This window comes from Mobula birostris, chromosome 7 (assembly GCF_030028105.1).
Source record: "Mobula birostris isolate sMobBir1 chromosome 7, sMobBir1.hap1, whole genome shotgun sequence".
Classification (NCBI taxonomy): Eukaryota; Metazoa; Chordata; class Chondrichthyes; order Myliobatiformes; family Myliobatidae; genus Mobula; species Mobula birostris.
Window position 1 is genome coordinate 182,836,517 of NC_092376.1, and position 16,051 is coordinate 182,852,567.

Consider the following 16,051-nt stretch of genomic DNA (forward strand, 5'->3'; position numbering starts at 1 on the left):
TGGGATGGGGTTGCTAGCCACTTGCCTAACCCTCCTTCTTTCGCAACAGAGTTTGGATCCATGCATGGTAGAGCTCGCAGAGTCAATGAGGAATAGAGAATAGAAGATGGCATTGACTGTATAGATAGAGTGGACAGCCAGAGGCTTTTTCTCAGAGTAGAAGTGACCAATCCAAGAGGGCATAATTTTTAGGTAATTGGAGGAAAGTTATAGAGGGGATGTCGGAGGTACGATCTTTACACAGGAAATGCTGGGTGCATAGAACACCCTGACAGGAATGGTGGTAGAGTCAGATACATTAGGGGCATTTAAGTTCAAACTCTGGTGCTGCTTGGCTGTTGAGTTCCTACAACAAATTGGTGGTTGGAGCTAAATTCAGAACCCTCAATCTCTTGTGTTGCGATATGGGTCAACCACAATATCATGGGATTAGATTAAGGTCAATATGGACCTTAGTGTCATAACCTGAATTAAATGTTGATCCAGTATTTATGCTCATCCATCCCAATGTCAGAATAACTAGTTCCAAATTAGGAATTGAAAATGGAACTCTAATAGAAAACTTGTTGATACAGCAGAAGCAAAGTGAATAAAATATGGATCTTCTGTTTCAAGATACAAATTGAACACATACTAAATGCAACATCATATTTCAATTAGAAAACACATTTAAGCTAATGTCTATTCAATTATAGACTCCTAGAACCCAACATGAAACTCAAAAAAAGCTCTTAGAAAAACGTTTACTGCAATCCACATGTGACAAATTTGAAATGAACGAATCGTTTATAATTTCCATAAGGCACAAGAGAAAAATTAGGCTATTCAGCCCATCAAGTCTGTCTCAACATGGCTGATTTATGTTCTAAAGGGGCACCATTCTATTTTGAATCTGCGCTGCCTGGTTCTCGAGACTCCCACTGTAGGAAACATCCTCTATCTAGGCCTTTCATTGTTCGATTGGTTTCAATGAGAAAAATATCCCTCATATATGTTCACTTCCCTTCTCAGGAATAATTCTTGCGAACCTCCTCTGGTCCCTATCCAACGCCAGCACATGCTTCTTTAGATATGGGGTGCAAAACTGCTCCTAAATTTCCTTTGAAATAGAGCCCTAAAGGGCTCACAATTAGAAGCTGACAGTTAATCTGCTGTTCCAAGCTACAGTGTATGTTAATATAGAAACATAGAAACATAGAAAATAGGTGCAGGAGTAGGCCATTCGGCCCTTTGAGCCTGCACCGCCATTTATTATGATCATGGCTGATCATCCAACTCAGAACCCTGCATCAGCCTTCCCTCCATACCCCCTGATCCCCGTAGCCACAAGGGCCATATCTAACTCTCTCTTAAATATAGCCAATGAACTGGCCTCAACTGTTTCCTGTGGCAGAGAATTCCACAGATTCACCACTCTCTGTGTGAAGAAGTTTTTCCTAATCTCGGTCCTAAAAGGCTTCCCCTTTATCCTCAAACTGTGACCCCTCGTTCTGGACTTCCCCAACATCGGGAACAATCTTCCTGCATCTAGCCTGTCCAATCCCTTTAGGATCTTATACGTTTCAATCAGATCCCCCCTCAATCTTCTAAATTCCAACGAGTACAAGCCCAGTTCATCCAATCTTTCTTCATATGAAAGTCCTGCCATCCCAGGAATCAATCTGGTGAACCTTCTTTGTACTCCCTCTATGGCAAGGATGTCTTTCCTCAGATTAGGGGACCAAAACAGCACACAATACTCCAGGTGTGGTCTCACCAAGGCCTTGTACGACTGCAGTAGTACCTCCCTGCTCCTGTACTTGAATCCTCTCGCTGTAAATGCCAGCATACCATTCGCCTTTTTCACCGCCTGCTGTACCTGCATGCCCACTTTCGATAACTGGTGTATAATTGCACCCAGGTCTCATTGCACCTCCCCTTTTCCTAATCAGCCACCATTCAGATAATAATCTGTTTTCCTATTTTTGCCACCAAAGTGGATAACTTCACATTTATCCATATTAAATTGCATCTGCCATGAATTTGCCCACTCACCCAACCTATCCAAGTCACCCTGCATCCTCTTAGCATCCTCTTCACAGCTAACACTGCCACCCAGCTTCATGTCATACGCAAACTTGGAGATGCTGCATTTAATTCCCTCATCCAAGTCATTAATATATATTATAAACAACTGGGGTCCCAGCACTGAGCCTTGCGGTACCCCACTAGTCACTGCCTGCCATTCTGAAAAGGTCCCGTTTATTCCCACTCTTTGCTTCCTGTCTGCTAACCAATTCTCTATCCACATCAATACCTTACCCCCAATACCGTGTGCTTTAAGTTTGCACACTAATCTCCTGTGTGGGACCTTGTCAAAAGCCTTTTGAAAATCCAAATATACCACATCCACTGGTTCTCCCCTATCCACTCTACTAGTTACATCCTCAAAAAATTCTATGAGATTCGTCAGACATGATTTTCCTTTCACAAATCCATGCTGACTTTGTCCGATCATTTCACCACTTTCCAAATGTGCTGTTATCACATCTTTGATAACTGACTCCAGCAGTTTCCCCACCACCGACGTTAGGCTAACCGGTCTATAATTCCCTGGTTTCTCTCTTCCTCCTTTTTTAAAAAGTGGGGTTACATTAGCCACCCTCCAGTCCTCAGGAACTAGTCCAGAATCTAACGAGTTTTGAAAAATTATCACTAATGCATCCACTATTTCTTGGGCTACTTCCTTAAGCACTCTAGGATGCAGACCATCTGGCCCTGGGGATTTATCTGCCTTTAATCCCTTCAATTTACCCAACACCACTTCCCTACTAACATGTGTTTCACTCAGTTCCTCCATCTCACTGGACCCTCTGTCCCCTACTATTTCTGGAAGATTATTTATGTCCTCCTTAGTGAAGACAGAACCAAAGTAATTATTCAATTGGTCTGCCATGTCCTTGCTCCCCATAATCAATTCACCTGTTTCTGTCTGTGGGGGACCTACATTTGTCTTTACCAGTCTTTTCCTTTTTACATATCTATAAAAGCTTTTACAGTCAGTTCTTATGTTGCCTGCCAGTTTTCTCTCATAATCTTTTTTCCCCTTCCTAATTAAGCCCTTTGCCCTCCTCTGCTGAACTCTGAATTTCTCCCAGTCCTCAGGTGAGCCACTTTCTCTGGCTAATTTGTATGCTTCTTCTTTGGACTTGATACTATCCCTAATTTCTCTTGTCAGCCACGGGTGCACTACCTTCCTTGATTTATTCTTTTGCCAAACTGGGATGAACAATTGTTGTAGTTCATCCATGCAATCCTTAAATGCTTGCCATTGCATATCCACCGTCAATCCTTTAAGTGTCATTTGCCAGTCTATCTTAGCTAATTCACGTCTCATACCTTCAAAGTTACCCCTCTTTAAGTTCAGAACCTTTGTTTCTGAATTAACTATGTCACTCTCCATCTTAATGAAGAATTCCACCATATTATGGTCACTCTTACCCAAGGGGCCTCTCACGACAAGATTGCTAATTAACCCTTCCTCATTGCTCAAAACCCAGTCTAGAATAGCCTGCTCTCTAGTCGGTTCCTCGACATGTTGGTTCAAAAAACCATCCCGCATACATTCCAAGAAATTCTCTTCCACAGCACCTTTACCAATTTGGTTCACCCAATCTACATGTAGATTGAAGTCACCCATTATAACTGCTGTTCCTTTATTGCACACATTTCTAATTTCTAATGTACTGGGCAGTCTTCCTTGATTTAAGATATCAATCTGTGGAAAGAATGGACTGCAGAGTGGTAGTAATTCTGTGCCAACATTTGCAAATAAAAGCTTCTCTCAGTATCTTGGTATATGTGACAATAGTACAATAGCCAACCAATTACCATTCTCTGCTTGTCTCTGATTTGAGATTAGTGTGCAAATTTAAAGCGCACCGTATTGGGGATATGGTATTGATGTGGATAGAGAATTGGTTGGCAGACAGGAAGCAAAGAGTGGGAATAAACGGTACCTTTTCAGAATGGCAGGCAGTGACTAGTGGGGTACTGCAAGGCTCAGTGCTGGGACCCCAGTTGTTTACAATATATATTAATGACTTGGATGAGGGAATTAAATGCAGCATCTCCAAGTTTGCGGATGACACGAAGCTGGGCGGCAGTGTTAGCTGTGAGGAGGATGCTAAGAGGATGCAGGGTGACTTGGATAGGTTAGATGAGTGGGCAAATTCATGGCAGATGCTATTTAATGTGGATAAATGTGAGGTTATCTACTTTGGTGGCAAGAATAAGAAAACAGATTATTATCTAAATGATGGCCGATTAGGAAAAGGGGAGGTGCAATGAGACCTGGGTGTCATTATACACCAGTCATTGAAAGTGGGCATGCAGGTACAGCAGGCGGTGAAAAAGGCGAATGGTATGCTGTCATTCATAGCAAGAGGATTCAAGTACAGGAGCAGGGAGGTTCTACTGCAGTTGTACAAGGCCTTGGTGAGACCACACCTGGAGTATTGTGTGCAGTTTTGGTCCCCTAATCTGAGGAAAGACATTCTTGCAATAGAGGGAGTACAAAGAAGGTTCACCAGATTGATTCCTGGGATGGCAGGACTTTCATATGATGAAAGACTGGATCGACTAGGCTTATACTCGTTGGAATTTAGAAGATTGAGCGGGGATCTTATTGAAACGTATAAAATTCTAAAGGGATTGGACAGGCTAGATGCAGGAAGATTGTTCCCGATGTTGGGGAAGTCCAGAACGAGGGGTCACAGTTTAAGGATAAAGCGGAAGTCTTTTAGGACAGAGATGAGGAAATACTTCTTCACACAGAGAGTGGTGAATCTGTGAAATTCTCTGCCACAGGAAACATTTGAGGCCAGTTCATTTGGCTATATTTAAGAGGGAATTAGAAATGGCCCTTGTGACTAAAGGGATCGGGGGTATGAAGAGAAAGCAGGTACAGGGTTCTGAGTTGGATGATCAGCCATAATCATACTGAATGGCGGTGCAGGCTCGAAGGGCCGAATAGCCTACTCTTGCACCTATTTTCTATTTTTCTGTTGCCCCTGAGATACAGAGCAGTACAATTCCAATTATCAGAGTTTATGGTGTTGTCTGACTGGAGGATTTTCTGGCTTGTTGGATATTATTCAATATTAGTTCCCAAATATACTTGTAATATTTTAATGGTGCCACACAGCATTATAACAAATTCTACACTGAACCCAGTGATTCTTGGCGGGGGGTGGGGGTGGGCACACAAAATGCTGGAGGAACTCAGCAGGTCAGGAAGCAACCATGGAGAAGATAAGCAGTTAAATGGACTCTCCAGACACAGCACCTCACATATATATGAAATAAACTCCATTTACTATTCCTCATCTCACTTATTCACCCACCATAGCAGTCACATATTCACCAAATTGCCATCAGGGAGACGTTACAAGTCCATCACCACCAGGACTACAAGTCATCTCCGAAACTTCTTTCCTGTAGCTATCCAGCTTCTCAACAACACTCAGTCACGTGTAATACCCCGACTGTCCCCTCCGTTAAATGGTCTTTCCTGCTCTCCTTGTTCTGTTGATAATTATTGAGTCTGTACATATATTCACATTTATTTCAGTTTGATTATTGACAGTTGCACATGTGACCGTTCTGCTAATTGTTGATTGCTCATCCAAGTTGCTGGTGAACGCAACGGGCCCGGCAGCATCTCTAGGAAGAGGTACAGTCAACGTTTTGGGCCGAGACCCTTCGTCAGGACTAACTGAAAGAAGAGCTAGTAAGAAATTTGATTCACCAGCAACTTGGATGTGTGTTGCTTGAATTTCCAGCAACTACAGAATTGCTCGTGTTTGCGTTTTTAAATTCATTACTGCGAAGCTTCTTCAGTGATGACTACATTGAAGAAGTTTAAATCTTCTCCTTGACGGGAGTTCAGTGAAAGCATCTCTCACTGCTCCCCATCTGTAATTTCTTTGGCTGTTCAATTTATCGACCACATTTTGACTCAGACTTGCTATCACAGCCATATATCCTTTCCTCTTATATCCCTTTTGCCAACCACCTGTCCAGCTCTTGACTCCATCCCTCCCCCTCCTGTCTTCCCTATCATTTTGGATCTCCCCCTCCTCCTCCCACTTTCAAATCTCTTACTAGCTCTTCCTTCAGTTAGTCCTGACGAAGGGTCTCGGCCTGAAACGTCGACTGTACCTCTTCCTAGAGATGCTGCCTGTCCTGCTGCATTCACCAGCAACTTGGATGTGTGTTGCTTGAATTCCCAGCATCTGCAGAATTCGTCGTGTTTGCATTTTTAAATTCACTACTGCGAAGCCTCTTCCAGTGATGCAAACACTGAAGTTTAAACCTTCTCTTCGACGGGAGTTCAGTGAGACCATCTCTCACTGCTCCCCATCTGTAATTTCTTCGGCTCTTCAACTTTTCGACCATATTTTGACTCAGACTCGCTATCACAGCCATATATCCTTTCCTCTCATATCCTTTTTGCCAATCAATGATTCCGGGAATGAAAGGGTTACTGTATGAGGTGTGTTTGATGGCTCTGAGCCTGTACTTGCGGGAGTTTAAAAGAATGAGGGGTGATCTCATTGAAAGCTATTGAATATCAAAATGTGGACGTGGAGAGGATGTTTCCCATAGTAGGGGAGTCTAGGACTGGAGGGCACAGACTCAGAATACAGGTACATCCATTTAGAGCAGAAATGAGGAGGAATTTCTTTAGCCAGAATGTGGTGAATCCGTGGAATTCATTGCGACAGTTGGTTGTGCTTACCAAGTCATTGAGTATATATAAAGCAGAGGTCGATAGGTTCTTGGTCAGTCAGGGCATCAAAGGTTACAGAGTAGGCAGGAAAATGGAATTGAGCGGGATAATAAATTAGCCATGATGAAAAGGCAGAACAGACTGAATGGTCTAATTATGCTCCTATATCTTATGGTATACTTCAAGAGAAAATATGCATGTTTCATGCTCTTGGTTGAAAATCAACCTGTAAATGGCCACTGATATTTTAGCTCTAGGGTCTTGGGTTGAAGAGCCTGCTTCTGTGCTTTATGATTAGAAATGGATTGTTTTCGAACCCTGAGTCCAATTATTTTTTTATCCCAGGATCTTGACAAGATGTGAGGTAAACGATTTTGTTCTTGGCACAAGAAGTTATGTAACAGGAGAACATCTTCTGTCAACTCAGGTTGCTGATTAACCTCATGTATGCTACAGTAATTTATTGGGAAAGGTGCACTGTAAAACATGCTCCAGGACTGCCCTAGTCAGAATGATCACTCTTGCTTCTTCCATCTCCTGTCAAGCAGAAGGTACAAAACCTCAAATGCCATCAAGGCTGAAGAACAGTTCCTATCCCACTGTTATCAGACTCTTGAACAGACCTTTCATTGACTAAAGATGAATTCTTGATCTCCTCATCTACTCACATTTTATTTGTGAACTTGCACCACGTTCTCTCTGTAGCTGATACACGATAATTATTGAGACAATGCTGAACAAGCCCTACCGGCCCTTCAAGCTGCACCACACATCAACCCCCGATTTTATCCTAGCCTAATCACAGGACAATCTACAATGACCAATTAACCTACCAACCGGTACATCTTTGGACTGTGGCAGGAAACTGGAGCACCCGGAGAAAACCCACTAGGTCACAGGGAGAACGTACAACTCCTTACAGCAGCAGTGGAAATTGAACCCGGGTTGCCTGTACTGGAGAGTGTTGTGCTAACCACTACACTACCCTGCCACCTATATTTGCCATTCTGCATTTGTTTTACTAACTCTATGTAATTATGCTTGGAATGGAAAGCATACAAACAATATTTTGTTCATTGTATCTCAATGTATGTTACACTAAATAAATATTCCAATCTGCCCTAGGTCCAAGAACTAATGTACACCAATCCGTTGTAACATAACGTGTTTAGTGATGATTACGGTATCCAATTTATTCGTAATTACTTGAGTAATGAAGAAATTTAGTCAGCAAATTTTGGACGACTAGATTTTAGACTCAGAGAAAGGAACTTGTTTTACTCGTGAATTGTTTTGTTATGTTATTGTTGTCATCGCCACTGTTGTCCTGCTGAACACTGTGGGCATGCTATGTTGGCACCAGAATATGTGGTGACACTTGCACGATGCTCCAGCACATCCCTATGATATATTTCACTGTGACAAATAAATAAGTAAGGGAGGCACTGTAGCATAGTGGTTTTGACAGTCATTTTACGGTGTGATCCGTCAGATTGGGGTTCGATACCTGCTGCTGTCTGTAAGAAACTTTACGTTCTGGGAACGAGCATGTAGCTTCTTCTAGGTTTTCGGTTTCCTCGCACATTCCATACTGTACGAGTTAGGGCTAGTGAGTTGCAGGCATGTTATGTTGGTGTCAGAAGCATGGCGACCCTTGTGAGCTACCCAGCATAATACTCGCTGATTTGAATTGACGTAAACAACACATATCATTTGTATGTTTCAATAGACATGGTCAAAGTCACTTTGATCACGCTTCTTTCCCATTCTGATATTTGGTATGAACAACAACTGAACCTCCTGTGTGGATTGGAGTGTGCCCTCAAGAACATACCAGACACACTCAAACCAAAAGCCATGGATGAACCAGAGATTCATAATCTGCTGAGGGCATTCAGGTTTGGTGATCCAAAAATATAGAAGAAGACAGGTGCGACCTATGGCAGGCTATATTAAGGACGAGTAAACAATTCCGATTCAGGTTGGAGATGGAATCGGATACACGTCATCTCTGGCAGGATTTGCAGGCCATTACTTCCTACAAAGTGAAACTTAACATCATGAATGGTCATGATGCTTCTCTCCCAGACGAACTCAACACCTTTTATGCACACTTTGAAAGGGAGAATAAAACTATGCCTATGCATATCGCTGCAGCATCTGGTGACCCTGTGATCTCTGTCTTGGAGGCTGACGTCAGAACTTCCTTAAAGAGGGTGAACCCTCGCAGGGCATCAGGCCGTGGTGGTGAAAACCTGTGACTAACAACTGGCAGGTGTGTTCAAGGACAGTTTCAATCTCTCATTGCAGCAGTCGGAGTTTCCATCTGCTTCAAAAGGGCAATGGTCATACCGGTGTCCAAGAAATGCAGGGTGAGCTGCCTCATTAACTATTGCCCAGTGGCACTCACATCTATTGGGATGAAGTATTTTGAGGGGTTGGTTATGACTAGAATCAACTCCTGCCTAAGCAAGGACCTGGACCCATTGCAATGTGTCTATCACCATAAAAGATCTATAGCAAATGGAACCTCATTGGCTCTCCACTTGCCCTTGGATCATCTGGACAATAGCAATGCCTACATCAGGCTGCTTTTTATTGATTACAGCTCAGCGTTCAAAACCATCATACCCTTCATTCTCATCAACAAGCTTCAAAACTTGGAGAATGGCCTAATTCTGCTTCAATGTCAAATGGTTTTACGGTCTTAAAATGTGGGCCTCTGTACCTCCCTTTGCAACTGAATCTTTCACTTCATCATTGGGGAACATAGTCAGTACGGATCGGATTTAACATCTCCTCCTCACTGACAATCAACACTAGTGCATCTCAAGGATAAGTGCTTAGCCCGCTGATTTACTCTTTACACCCACAACTAGGCACAGCTCAAACTGCGTCTATAAATCTACTGATGACACAGCTATTGTCAGCAGATGGTGATGAGGAAGCGTACAGGAGTAAGATAGACCAGCTGGTTGAGTGGTGTTGCAAACACAGACTTGCAATCACCATCAGTAAGACCAAGGAATTGATGGTGGACGTCAGGAAGGGGAAGTCAAGAGAACACACACCAGTCCTCATCAGGGGATTAGCAGTGGAAAGGGTGAGCAATTTTAAGTTCCTTGGCGTCAGCACCTCTGAAGATCTATCGTGGGCCCAACATTTCGATTCAATTACAAAGAAGGAATTACAGCAGCTATTTCATATTAGGAGTTTCAGGTATTTCACCAAAGACGCTTGCAAATTTCTACAGACGCACCATGGAGAGCATTCTAACATCCATCTGTAATGTGCTGACAAAAAATGCTCAGAGTATTCCATGCGTAGCCTTACCAATTTGGGCAGATGGGGTTTGTTGACTGTAGTTGGCAGATCATCTCGGAGAAGGAAAACTTTGATCTCAAACCTCTGCTACCTTGTGGATATACTGTATTTACTTATGCAGAAAGTGAGACACAACATCCATGGTCGACCCTAATCAATGGAAGGCCTTAAATATATATATCATCATCATCGTGGCTTGGCTTCACGAATGAAGATTTAGGAAGGGAGCTGCCCACGTCTGCTGCAGGCTCGCTGATGGCTGACAAGACCAATACGGGACAGACAGGCCCGGCCACAGTGGCTTCAAGGGAAATTCTGTTCTGGGTTTGGTGCTGCTGTGTCACGGTTCTTCCTCCTTCTCCTTTTGTCCTCAATGCCAGCCCTGCATGCGTTCTCAAAGGAGGAGACAGACTGGTGAATGGTGTGTTGCCAGGCCTCGCGATCGGAGGCTAGATTAGACCACTGGTGATGGTCAATGTGACAGGCACCAAGGGATTTCTTCAGAGAGTCCTTCTTCGGTGCCCCTCTGTCACGATGGCCAGCGGAGACTTCGCCATACAGCACAATCTTGAGCAGGTGATGATCCTCCATCCTGGAGATGTGCCCTGCCCAGCGCAGCTGTGTCTTCAATAGCATGGCCTCGATACTGGTGATCTCCGCCTGTTCGAGGACTTCGATGTTGGTGACGAAGTCACTCCAGTGGATGTTGTGGATGGTGCGGAGGCAGCGCTGGAGGAAACACTCAAGGAGTCGTAGGTGGTGACGGTAGGTGACCCACGACTCGTAGCCATACAGGAGGGTGGTCAGTACAACGGCTCTGTACACACTGATCTTTGTGCCTTTCTTCAAATGCTTGTTGTTCCAGACTGCTGAATGTGCTATTTGCCTTTGCCAGTCTGTTGTCAATCTCTTTGTCGATCTTGGCATCTGACGAGATGGTGCACCCCAGGTAGCTGAACTGGTAGACTATCTTTAGCTCTACCTCACTGATGGTGTTGCAGGGAGGGTGGTAATCTTCCTGAGGTGCGGGCTGATGGAGAACTTCTGTCTTCTTCAAGCTGACTTCCAGTCCAAAGAGTTCGGTAGCCTCTGCGAAGCAGGATGTTATACGCTGCAGGGCTGTCTCTGTGTGGGCAACGAGGGCAGCATTGTCGGCGAAGAGTAGCTCTCGGATGAGTTGCTCCAATGTCTTGGTGTGGGACTGTAGTCGCCTCAGGTTGAACAAGCTGCCATTGGTGCGGTATCGAATGTAGACACCGTCCTCGTCATCAGGTCTTCTGTGGCCCTTTCAAGCATCATGCTGAAGAAGATGGTGAAGAGAGTCGGCACGAGGACACAGCCTTACTTTACTCCGTTGCCTATTGGGAAGGGTTCTGAGAGGTCGTTGTTGTGTCTGACTTGGCCACGCTGATCTTCATGTAGCTGGATGACCATGCTGAGGAACCTTGGGGGGCATCCCAGTCGTTCCATGATTTGCCACAGACTTTTCCTGCTCACAGTGTCGAACGCTTTGGTAAGGTCGACAAACGTCACGTACAATCCCTTGTTCTGTTCCCTACATTTCTCTTGGAGCTGTCTGAGAACAAATACCATGTCAGTGGTGCTCCTGTTGGCTCTGAAGCCACACTGGCTCTCTGGGAGGTGTTCTTCCGCAATGATGGGCACCAATCTGTTCAGGAGTACTCTTGCGAGGATTTTTCCTGCGATAGAGAGAAGAGTTATCCCCGGTAGTTGGAGCAATCGGACTTTCCTCCCTTGTTCTTATACAGGGCGATGATGACTGCATTATGGAGCCTGTGGTAGTTTACCTTGTTCCTGGCAGCAGTCAAAGAACTCGTGGAGTTTGATGTGTAACACTGGGCCCCCATGCTTCCAAATCTCAGGTGGGATTCCATCAACTCCTGCTGCCTTGCCACTTTTCAGCTGCTCTGTGGCCTTGACTGTCTCTTCTAGGGTTGGAATTTTGTTCATTTCTGTTTTCTCTGGCTGTTGTGGGATGCGATGAATTGCTGAGTCTTGGACCATGCGGTTGGCGCTGAAGAGATCCTGGAAATGTTCCGACCACCGGTTCAGGATGGATGCCTTGTCTGTGAAGAGCGCCTGACCGTCTGCACTGCGCAAAGGACTCCAGACCTGGTGCGAAAGGCCGTACACTACTCTCAGGGCTTCATAAAACCCTCTGTAGTCACCGGTATCAGCGCAAAGCTGAGTTCTCTTTGCGAGGTTGGTCCACCACACATTCTGAGTCTCTCGAAACTTGCACTGGAGGTTGCTGCATACAAGGCGGAAGGCTGCTTTCTTATCAGGACAAGACGGCTGAGCAAGGCGCGCCTGGTGGGTGGGTCTCTTCTTCGCCAGCAATTCTTGGATCATCGAATTGTTTTCATCGAAGCAGTTCTTGTTCTTCTTTGTGGAAAACCCCAGCACTTCTTCAGAGGTTTGCAGGATGGTGGTTTGTAGGTGTTCCCAAAGCAGTTCTGGAGAGGATTCTGCAGGAAAACTGGGATCCTGAAGCCTTGACTGAAGATTCGTCTGAAAGTCAGCTTTTACTTCAGCTGACTGGAGGTTGCCAACCTGAAACTTCCTCCTTGGAGCGCCTCCTCTCTTTGGCTTGAGTTTGAAATGGAGACTGAGTTTTCAGCGGACAAGATGATGGTCCATATGACACTCAGCGCTGGGCATCACTCGGGTAAGTAAGATGTCCCGAAGATCTCTCTGGCACACCAAGACGCAGTCTATGAGGTGCCAATGCTTGGACTGAGGATGCATCCAGGTTGTCTTCAGACTGTTTTTCTGCTGGAAAATGGTGTTAGTGATGGTGAGTTGCTGCTCCACGCAAAACTCTAACAGAAGGCGCCCATTGTCATTGCAGTTTCCAATAACATGTTTGCGAAGTACTCCTTTCCAGGCTTCTGAATCTTGGCCTACTCTGGCATTGAAGTCGCCAAGGATGAAGACCTCGTCGTCTGCAGGGGCGTTCCATATGAGGTTGCGCAAATCAGTGTAAAACTTCTCCTTTTCTGCAGGATCCACTTGAAGAGTGTGGGCATACACGCTGAAGAGTGTGGCATGCTGCTTGGTTCGAAGTGGGGGGGGCGCATGGAGATGAAGCGGTCGGAGTGACCCGTTGGCAATTTTTCAAGTTTGGAGGCAACGGAGTTCCTGACCATAAAGCCAACGTCAGAAAGGCGTCTCTCAGTCTGTGGCTTGCCTGACCAGTAGAGGGTGTAGATGGCGCCATGTTCTTGAAGGTTGCCTTCCTCTGGGAAGTGGACTTCACTGAGAGCAGCAATGTCAACATTCAGTCTTGAAAGTTCATGTGCAACTAGAGTGGATCGTTGTTCTGGGCGACCACTGTCTGCTGTATCGAGCATGGTTCTGATGTTCCAGCATGCAAGATTTAGTCCTTGCACTGCTTGTGAGGCAGGTGTGTACCTTTTCTTTTTTGTTGTTGTTCGACTACATTTGAGGATGCCCGTTGACCGCGGCTAGCCAACTGGAGGAAATGGAAATGAGCTTTGGTTAGGCCACCTTTTCTAGGCCCCTCTCCGTGTGGAGCAAGCAGTGCTGTCCCTAGAGAAGGCTGCTTAGTCGTTCAGGGTGCTGCCGAATGATATCGTCGCCTTCGGGGACAACATCAGACAACCCATACACCTGAACCGCCTGCGTGCCGGATCAGAACTGCGGCTTCCAGTGTCATCTTCCACCTGCCGTTTTCGCCCCTTTCCCATCGCTGCAGGGTTTGATGAATAGTCGGGGAGGATGGTCGTAAACGTGGGTGTGTCCTTCGGCCTGCGCTATGGTATTTTAGGTGGAGTACAGTGTGCACGGTACTGGCCCCACTCTTTACACCCGGGGTTCATTTGCCATAGCCTAGCAAGCTGGGACAGTGACAGCGGGGTCCTTGGGTTGTAGGATTTACGTCGGAGTGTCCTTTTCCTGAGTGGATGGCCTGACAAGGTTAACGAGCCCCGCGTGCCCGAGTTTGGATTCAGAGTTGTCCTTCCCTTAGGCTGGCTGCCAACCAAGGCTAACGAGCCCAGCCGACCCATCCAGTTATACCGCCGGACACCCGGTCGCGCCATGACGTAGTAAGCTCGGTGGAAACGGGGGACACTGACGAGAAGGTGTTGCTACGGATGCAGTAATGTAGGAGAGGCCATTTGCAGTGGCCTGCCTAGCAGGCCAGACAGTGACCACACGGCGATCACTACACTGGGAAAGGAATAATTAATAAATAAATAAATAAATAGATAGATAGATAGATAGACAGATTATATATATGTATATATATATATATATATATATATATATGTATATATCGAAATAAATTAAATACGTGGTGCAAAAAGGGAGCCAAAAATAGTGAGGTAGAGTTCATTGGTTGATTTCTATTAGTGTATTATTGTCGGCTGGATTTATGCAGTCACATTTTAGTCATATAGAAATTCATTTCTGATCACAATCAAAAGCAGCCTTAAACTCAACCTTAGATTTACATGAGAACATTTTGATTTAATTAGTTTTAATGTGAAAAGTTTTAACAGGACATAGATAATTACCATCAATAACAATGTACCAAGGAACGTTTGGCTAAAATGTATGGCACGCTAATTAATTTGATAAATTATCTGGAACAAGATTGGCACTTCCTTCCACCCATAGATTTTGTTTAAATAGTCAAAGAATGAAGATATATGAGTCCCAAAACAGTTTTTGATTTTTTTTAAAAAGCCCACGGCATACTGGAATGCAAATTACAAAATCCAAGTGGTTTAATGAACAAATCTAACATATTCGAGGATAAGTAAACTCTTCTCGGGCTACCAGTATCGATTTTAACTGACGTTTCGATGACAAGCCCTGCCACCTTCATTAGGGATGATGTCTGGGCATGTCTAGTCAGGTGGTATTTATAACCCCATTGTCCATCCCTCCTGATTGCTTAGTCCTCATCCAATCAGGTTTTCTATTGTCCCACCTTTATACAATCAAATTCTAGTTCTTACTTAGAACGAGATCTTTGTCTTTGTTAAAATTCTTTTCCTCTAGTTTTACTTCAATGGCTTCCTTCACCAGATGGTCCCAAAAGCCATTGGTGCGGATGTTGAAATCAATCCAATGGCCATTGTGAATACAATGTTCTGCTTTCTCCGGGTAACCCAGACCGTTACACCTCCTATGTTCATTGATGTGGGTTTCCACCACGTGCCCCTTCTGGCTGATGTATGCTGCTCCACATTCCCAGGGAATCCTGTCATCACCAGCCACCCTGAATCCCAGCTCATTTCTGACCAGCATAAGCTGTGATTTGAGCTTCCTTACAGGTTTGTGGATGGTATTAATCCAATATTTCTTCAGGATCCTAGTGATGCTTTCAGAAACCGTGGAAATTTAGGGACGACAGGCGATAGTGACAGACCTGGAGAGTCTCCATGAGGATATGAGATGATTATGCACAACATTCCTTCAAAATGGCTACAAGGTGAATAAAATCCATCTGGCTCTTAAAAGGGCCCAGAGCAAAAACAGGAAGCCTAACAATGAGCAGGAACCCATCACTACCATTTGTCTTCCCTATATTTCCATGGTTTCTGGGAGGATCACTAATCAGGAGGGATGGACGATGGGGGTATAAATACCACCGAACTAGACATGCCCAGGAATCATCCCCGATGAAGGTGGCAGAGCTTGTCATCAAAACATTGTTTAAAACCGATACGTGCACCTGGCTGGAAGCCCAAGACTTTATCCATCATTTACACCAGGATAGCACTCGATCCTTTTTTATAATCTAAGATAATTTGTAAGGATGTACAGTATTTGAAAGTGGGAAGACTGAAAGAACTTTTTAAGATTATGAGAGGCATAGATAGAATAGGCAGTGGTATCTTTTTTCCAGGGCAGTAACGTCTAACACTAGGGGGTATGTGTTTGAGATGAGAGTGGGCAAAT